Here is a 9,555-nt window from a genome sequence, read left to right on the forward strand (position 1 = left end):
AATTATTCTATTATTGTATGACTTTATTTAATTGTATATATTGTCTGTTGGGATATAATAAAAGAAAAAATAATTTAAAAAAAAAAAAAAAAAAAAAGCTATTATAGAGTTTCTTAAAATCGCTTATACTACTGATTTCTGCAATAAAAAAAAACATGACAGTTACGCTTTAAGATCCCAGACTGACAATCTAGCACACCAGGCAAATGCCCAGTGGGTGGTCTGTCTCACTGCACATTTACATTGTGTAGTGGGAGAAGTAAAAACCCAGCCAGAACCAACGGCGGAGGAAGCTGCCCCCAAACAGCACAAGTCTGGATAAGGTATTGCACTCACCATAGCTATCAAAGATAGAATGGGACAGACAGGAGGGATTAAAACCATGAGCACTCAGGTGTCTCCTGCTAATTGTGTCATGTGGGTCTCACCAGGAGGAGTGCAAAACTATAGTGAGTGCAATACCTTATCCAGACTCGTGCTGTTTGGGGGCAGCTTCCTCCGCCGGTTGTGCTGGCTGGGTTTCGGTGTGGCATTTTTGGGTCTGGTCCTGTGGCATGGGGGTTGCAGGCCCGTTCCATGGCCTCCCTTCCCTGACTGTGCAAGCCTGCGGGGGGGGGGGGGGGGTGGTCGCTGACCGGCATAGTGTGGCCTTAGTGTAGGGACCCATGTGTATCAGATACCTGCACGAGGTACATGGGGCAGTGTGGCTTGATCAATTCACATACAGAATTCTGATGTTTTTTATGCAGCCGAGAGGTACTAGTATCAGCCATAGGTGTGAGGTGCAGCACTCTTTTTCTTCCCTGAACCACATGTATGGTTATATTTGCTTCTTGTATACTGGTGTTTGGTAGCTATGATGGTTATTTAGAAATATACAGTAATATCATGCAGGGAAAATTGTCTTATGTAAACATTATATATGTGTGTATTATTACTTTTTTATATACTAAAATGTGCCCTGGGACTTTATTTACACCTCTGATTAATGCTGTAGCTGCACGCAAGACACAGGATGGATGGATGGATGGATGGATAGATAGATAGATAGATAGATAGATAGATAGATAGATAGATAGATAGATAGATCTCATGCTTTATGACAAAGCTATACTTACTTGTATCCAGGTCCAGTCTCCTGAAGGCAGCTATATATAACAGCTATACTTACTGTATACAGGTCCAGCCTCCTGAGGCCTGCTATATAACAGCTATACTTACTGTATCCAGGTCCAGTCTCCTGAAGACTGCTATATAACAACTATACTTACTGTATCCAGGTCCAGTCTCCTGAAGGCAGCTATATAACAGCTTTACTTACTGTATTCAGGTCCAGTCTCCTCAAGGCAGCTATATAACAGCTATACGTAGTGTATTCAGGTCCAGTCTCCTCAAGGCAGCTATATAACAGCTATACTTACTTGTATCCAGGTCCAGTCTCCTGAAGGCAGCTACATAACAGCTATACTTACTTGTATCCAGGTCCAGTCTCCTGAAGGCAGCTATATAACAGCTATATTTACATTACCCAGGTCCAGTCTCCTGAAGACTGCTATATATCAGCTATACTTACTGTATCCAAGTCCAGTCTCCTGAAGCCTGCTGTATAACAGCTATACTCACTGTATCCAGGTCCAGTTTCTGAATGCAGCTATATAACAGCTATATTTCCTTGTATCCAGGTCAAGTCTCCTGAAGGCAGCTATATAACAGTTATACTTACTGTATCCAGGTCTAGTCTCCTGAAGGCAGCTATATAACAGCTATACTTACTCTATCCAGGTCCAGTCTCCTGAAGGCAGCTATATAACAGCTATAATTACTGTATCCAGGTCCAGTCTCCTGAAGGCTGCTATATACCAGCTATACTTACTGTATCCAGGTCCAGTCTCCTGAAGGCAGCTATATAATGTCAGGAATCTGCAGTAGCCTGTGTGAACTGGACCTGGTGTTTTGCCTTTGTGTGCCACACCCGACTGCTTCTCAGCTTCTGGCTATGCAGGAGTTAAGCTGAGAAGCTCCTGGACTTGATTTTATACCTGTGTTGTTGCTGTGATTGACAGGTTTCTCTGCCTGTCTGTAACCTGGAAGATCAGAGCGCCGGTCCAATGAGGATCCAGACCGGGCTCTTGGTCAGCATAAAGCAAAGCGGAGTCCCAGCGCTGGCTAATTAGGTTAACTCCTGGTCCCAGCTCCCCCGTCTATTCCTGCGAACCCCTCTCCTAATCCCTCTGTGTTACTTGACTTGTTATCTGACCTTCTGCCTGTCCTGTCTGTATCGCCCGATCCTGACATATAACAGCTATATTTACTTCATCCAGGTCCAGTCTCCTGAAGGCTGCTATATATCAGCTATACTCACTGTATCCAGGTCAAGTCTCTGAATGCTGCTATATAACAGCTATATTTCCTTGTATCCAAGTCCAGTCTCCTGAAGGCAGCTATATAACAGCTATACTTACTGTATTCAGGTCCAGTCTCCTGAAGGCAGCTATATAACAGCTATATTTCCTTGTATCCAAGTCCAGTCTCCTGAAGGCAGCTATATAACAGCTATACTTACTGTATCCAGGTCCAGTCTCCTGAAGGCAGCTGTATAACAGCTATACTTACTGTATCCAGGTCCAGTCTCCTAAAGGCTGCTATATAACAGCTATACTTACTTATCCAGGTCCAGTGTCCTAAAGGCTGCTATATAACAGCTTTACTTACTGTATCTAGGTCCAGTCTCCTAAAGGCTGCTATATAACAGCTATACTTACCAGAAATTCAGGTCCAGTCTCTTAAAGCTATTTAGTCTTGTGCTTTTTGAAAAAAGAGACTTAACACATGAAGTCCCGGCCAGTACAGAGTGTCATGACTCAAATTATTTATCAATCACATGACTGCTATCTCTGTGAGCGCAAATGACCGGGACTTCATGTGTTTGGTCTCTTTTTTTCAACCAGCACAAAACTAAAAAGCTTCAGGAGACTGGACCTGGATACAGTAAGTATAGCTGTTATATAGCTGCCTTCAGGAGACTGAACCTGGATACAGTAAGTATAGCTGTTATATAACTGCCTTCAGGAGAATGGACCTGGATACAAGCAAGTATAGCTGTTACATAGCTGCCTTCAGGAGACTGGACCTGGATACAGTAAGTATAGCTGTTATATAGCTGCCTTCAGGAGACTGGACCTGGATACAAGGAAATATAGCTGTCATATGGCAGCATTCAGAGACTGGACCTGGATACAGTAAGTATAGCTGTTATATAGCTGTCTTCAGGAGACTGGACCTGAATACAGTAAGTATAGCTGTTATATAGCTGCATTCAGGAGACTGGACCTGGATACAAGTAAGTATAGCTTTGTCATAAAGCATGAGATCTATCTATCTATCTATCTATCTATCTATCTATCTATCTATCTATCTATCTATCTAGTATAGCTGTTATATAGCAGCCTTCAGGAGACTGAACCTGGATACAAGTATAGCTGTTATGTAGCTGCCTTCAGGAGACTGGACCTAGATACAAGTAAGTATAGCTTTGTAGCTTTGTTATAAACCATAAGAATGAAAAAAAAATATTCAATGTAAATTAAAGATATGTTTTACATCACATGTTTATTTATTTTATGAATGTTATTGACAGCGACACTTTAAATACAGCTCTGCATCTGCCTAGGAGAGATTAGCATATGACAATGAAAGAGCTCTTGTGGGAATAGTTTTTGAGCCCATGTCCCTATGACAACTCTTCCGGTGCCTTAGCGCTGATTGTAATTGTAATATGCATATCCATCCATATCCATCCATAACTTTACACAGGCAGATTTATCTGACAGATTTTTGAAGCCAAAGCCAGGCACAGACCATAAACAGGGACCGGGTCATAAAGGAAAGACTGAGATTTCTCCTCTTTTCAAATCCATTCCTGGTTTTGATTTCTAAAATCTGTCAGATAAATCTGCCTGTGTAAACGCACCATTAGATTATAATTAATTTAATTAATTAATTAATTAATTTAATTAGTTAATTGTTTTAAACTTTTCATTCCAGTATTAGAGTCCACATTTATAAGTTTTGGCAAGAAGAGCTTCTGTCCCTCTGTTCCCATGACAACACTTTCTGCCAATTTATACAAGCCTATGGAAGCACTCTCATAGATTTTTAGGTATTTTTAATAGAAAAAAAATATTGGCGTCTTCAGGTATCAAATTTTTTAGCTGCAATCCTTCTATCTGTGTACATCCCCATGACAACACTTCATGTCCCTTTGCATTGGGAGATATACCTTCTACCACTGATAACTGCAGAGTTCCTGACAACATCAGTTTTATTAAAGTCCCATATTTATGTATAAATGTTTGGCAGATAGAGGCCTGCTGTGTCCCCATGACAAAACTTATTGCCTCTTCTGCACAGGAATACAGCCACCGGTATTCAAACGCCGAATGATCGGACTTAAGCATGCTTAAGTTGCGCTCATCTCTAGTTAAATAGGATTAATTGTTACTTGCATCATATGGACACTAGATGGCAGCAGTAGCACACAGAAAGCACACACAGGGATTTGGGCTGCTAAGCAGTAACTGGCTATACAACCTGGTTGGGGCAGATGGTTGTAGCCTCATAATTCTGTTATCAATGTTCCAGATCAGGTTTCAGTATTATCAGAATACACACATAATAATGTAATTATTAATCCGTGGGATGAAGTAACATGAAGGTTACAGAGGGAAACAAAGACTATATATGTAGGTGGGTGCAGCTGTACTGGATAGATCACATTGCTAAAGCTATACAGAATACTACTGAGGAGAGCAAGGCCTGGGTACACACTGAACACAATTGTCAATGCAGCTTAGTACTACAGTATAACACAAGATGTAACTCAGGATCAGTAATGTAATGTATGTACACAGTGACCCCACCAGCAGAATACTGAGTGCAGCTCTGGGGTATAATACAGGATATAACTCAGGATCTGTACAGGATAAGTTATGTAATGTATATACACAGTGACCCCACCAGCAGAATAGTGAGTGCAGCTCTGGGGTATAATACAGGATATAACTCAGGATCTGTACAGGATAAGTTATGTAATGTATATACACAGTGACCCCACCAGCAGAATAGTGAGTGCAGCTCTGGATTCAGTTTGTTGTCACAAGGGCTGGGACATGGAGTTTCGGCACCCTAGGCAGAGAAGGCAAATGCTCCCCCCCCCCCCAAAAAAAAAATAAAAATAAATAAATTAACGTTATTTATGTACTTTGTCGCTATACCACCTTTTGTCCATGAGTGTCGGGTCACTTGTCCTATGAGGGTGACCCCAAACCTTTTTACCTGAGTTGAACAGAGTTGCCACTGCATAGTGTGTGGAAGTGCTGTTTTCAAGAAACTGGTGTCTGCGACTCCCATGTGCGTCTGTTCACTACCACCGACTGGACCACACTACTGACACTGACTAAGTGTGGGTGCAAACTTCCTCTCCCCATGTGACAACTTCTTACAGGAGGTGTAATATCCCCTGTGAGTGGTGGAGAAGAAAGCATAGAAAGAAAGGAGCTTAGAGATAGGTGAAGAAGAAGAGAAGGTCCTCATTGGTGTAGAGATTACAGCAAACAATAACCCTTTAGTTACCTGCAGCTGTGAAAAATACAAATACAGTTACATACAATAGTGACATCTTGTGGCAAAACTTAGGTACTACTTCAGCTTTTGTGAGGGGTGTAACATACTAGTAACACCCGTGGTGGGACATCACAAGTGGCAAGGCATTTAATATAATGCATGGACACTCACTGTGCAGGGGTGGCATCATGGGGTGCCGGGAGGAGTATCAGAGTAGCCTGCTGTGTATCTACTGTAGTTCTACTGCCCAGCGAGCAGCTGCATGTTTTGTTTCTTAATTTTAATCATTTCTGTAAGGGACATGGGGGAAGGTCGTGTAGTGTCCCGGCACTACTACACTCTCTCCCTCTTCTTTCTTTTTCCATCCCTGCCAATAGGAGTTTATACCCAGTCACCCCTATATAAGATAGCTAGTGCCTGGTGGGAGGTCTTTTGTTAGTGGATGGTGGGGGAGACACAGATGCCAAAAAAGAGTTCCTGCCGCAGTAATAGCCGGGCCTGGCCCTGGGCCAGGGTCTTTGTCAGGAACCAAAGCTTAAGATTTTCTCAAGAAAGAAACTCTAGTTAAGATGCAGTGCTAAACCCACAGGAGGGGTAACCGTCCTCTAGGGTAACCTTGTCTGTGGCAGGGATTCCTTCTCTTCTCAAGAGTCAAGAGACTGATCCCAGTAGGACAAAGCTGACGTGTCCTAGTGATCTATTCACAGCTGCCTTGGGAGGTCTTCAGGTAAGCTACACTTCTTCAAGTCACTACTTTCAGCACTATTATCACCTGTACCTGTGCCTATTAAGTGCTGTGTTACAACCAATTTTATTGTACTAAAGTTCATTAATAAAAGTCACCCCTGCTGAAGCACTGGACTCTGCTCTTATTTTCTGAACGCACCTGCACCCTCACACTGTACTACCCCTATAAATGCCAGTGCCGTGTGTATGGGGGTGGGTAATACTCATCCTGGCTACCATGATAAGTGAACCAGCCACAAAACTCCAAACTCCCCCCAGCTGTATAACACCTCAGCACCCCGGGCCACGGCAGTCGGGTGTAATAGTTTTGTTTAAGATAGTCTGTCTATTTGTAGGGCGAAGGCTGAGAGGGAGCAGCAGACTCGCAGGTGACATCTTCTCTGGAGTGTTTCTTTTTCCCATCCCATCTGATCTAGAACGCCATGACTTCTTCCATCCACGTCTCATCTCTGGAGGGTTTGAAGCCCAGAAATCCTCAGTTTCTTAGTTTTGCTGTGAATACCGTCAAACACCATACCTCCTGAATATAATACTGCCACACACTGCACCCTCTGAATATAATACTGCCACACACTGCACCCTCTGAATATAATACTGCCACACACTGCACCCTCTGAAAATAATACTGCCACACACTGCACCCTCTGAAAATAATACTGACACACTGTGCCCTCTGAATATAATACTGTCACACACTGCACCCTCTGAATATAATACTGCCACACACTGTACCCTCTAAATGTAATACTGCCACACACTGCACCCTCTGAAACTAATACTGCCACACACTGTGCCCTCTGAATATAATACTGTCACTCACTGTACCCTCTAAATATAATACTGTCACACACTGCACCCTCTGAAAATAATACTGCCACACACTGCACCCTCTGAAAATAATACTGCCACACACTGCGCCCTCTGAAAATAATACTGCCACACACTGCGCCCTCTGAATATAATACTGTCACTCACTGTACCCTCTAAATATAATACTGTCACACACTGCACTCACTGAATATAATACTGCCACACACTGCGCCCTCTGAATATAATACTGCCACACACTGTGCCCTCTGAATATAATACTGTCACATACTGTGCCCTTTGGATATAACACTGCCACACACTGTACACTCTAAATATAATACTGACACATACTGCAATCTCTAAATATAATACTGCTACACATGAAAATAAATTATAATACACACTATACAATATATACCCCATCATTTTTTTTTTATTCACGCTGTGTTCGATCTATTAGTTATAATGCACTGTGCCCCCTTAATACATTGTGCCCCTCACCAATGAGGTATAATGTATTGTGCCCCCCACCCCCCAATGTGATATAGTGCACTGCGACCCCCCCCCCCCCCCCCCCCTTTAATGTAGTATAATGTACTATGCCCCTTAAAAGGTGTTATCAGGATTAGAGAAACCACAGCTACTTTCTTGCAAAAACAGCACCACCCATGTTGTGGGTGGTATTACAATTCAGCTCCATTTACTTTAATGGAACTGAGCTGCAAAACCTGCACCCAAACTGAGGACAGGAGAGATGCTGTTTCTGGAAGAAAGCAGCCATGGTTTTATAAGCCTAGACAACCAACTTTTAATACACTGCAAAGATATTACACTAAAAGATTTTACCCTGTTACCAGTGTGATGTATTGTTGTTCCCTTATACCCAATATAGGTTTTCTTTTGCCCCTACCATGGTTCGCCCTTAAAGGAATACTCTGACGGAAAAAAAATGTCAGGAACTGTCCAGAGAAGGAGAGTTTTTTTTATGGGGATTTGCTATCAATCTAGACAGTTCCTGACATGGACAGAGGTGGCAGCAGAGAGCACTGTGTCAGACTGGAAAGAATACACCACTTCCTGCAGGACATACAGCAGCTGATAAGTACTTGAGGTTTTTTAATAGAAGTAAATTACAACTCTATATAACTTTCTACTCATTTGAAAACATTTTGAAAACCGTACCCCTTTAATTTATACTATCCCGTTATCATTTACCCACCATAAATACTGAATCACATCATTTCCCATCCCTAATCTCCTGCGATCACCTCCAGCTTCCTTTCTCTAATTAATTCTTCCTTATTGAGAAGTCTGGGAAGTTCCTAGTAAGTATAAGGACGCTCTTGGTGTACTCTCCTTACATCCGTCAGCTTTCTGCCCCTCCATCCTGGCATTGTGCAGCAGAGATGGACGAGCCACTACGAGACTCTATTAGCACCACAACGTCGTCAGAGGAGGCAGAGAATTTCCTACAAATTACAGTGTAAATAACCTCCACTCTCCTCGCTGACCCTTCTCACTGAGTTAACAACTTTTATCAGAAAGTCAATCAGTATCGTTGCCAAACAAAATTCCCGTAGATTCCCAAAAGAGGTCTATGGGGAACTGGATTTACAGAATCTGAACAGAATAAAGTCTAAACATTTCTGAAGTCGCTTCCACTTCCTCCTGGGGAGGAAATTAATATCTATTGTTCTATGTATATGATGGATAATAGGAGCTTTGTATAGCATGACCTTAAGTACAGCGCCAATGGGCTCTAAACCAGGAGTATGAGCCCAATGACTACTGGACAGCATTCGGTGAATCACAGAATGCTGGCCAGTACTCATCGGGCACCATCACAGAATGCTGGCCAGTAGTCATCAGGCAGCATCACAGAATGCTGGCCAGTAGTCATGGGGCACCATCACAGAATGCTGGCCAGTAGTCATCAGGCAGCATCACAGAATGCTGGCCAGTAGTCATGGGGCACCATCACAGAATGCTGGCCAGTAGTCATGGGGCACCATCACAGAATGCTGGCCAGTACTCATCGGGCACCATCACAGAATGCTGGCCAGTAGTCATTGGGCACCATCACCATGTGATGGTGCCCGATGACTACTGGCCAGCATTCTGTGATGCTGCCCGATGACTACTGGCCAGTATTCTGTGATGCTGCCCGATGATTACTGGCCAGCATTCTGTGATGGTGCCTGATGACTACTGGTCAGCATTCTGTCATGAGGCATGGTGACAAGTCCTGTCTTGGCCAGTGATTGGCTGAGTGGCCTGTCACTTCACAGATAAAGCCATAGGTGTGAACTGCAGCTGCGGTCACCAAGGAATCCCACAGACAAAGCTGGAGGACATCAGGGGTGGGGACGTGGGCAG

This window comes from Dendropsophus ebraccatus, chromosome 13 (genome assembly GCF_027789765.1).
Source record: "Dendropsophus ebraccatus isolate aDenEbr1 chromosome 13, aDenEbr1.pat, whole genome shotgun sequence".
Lineage (NCBI taxonomy): Eukaryota > Metazoa > Chordata > Amphibia > Anura > Hylidae > Dendropsophus > Dendropsophus ebraccatus.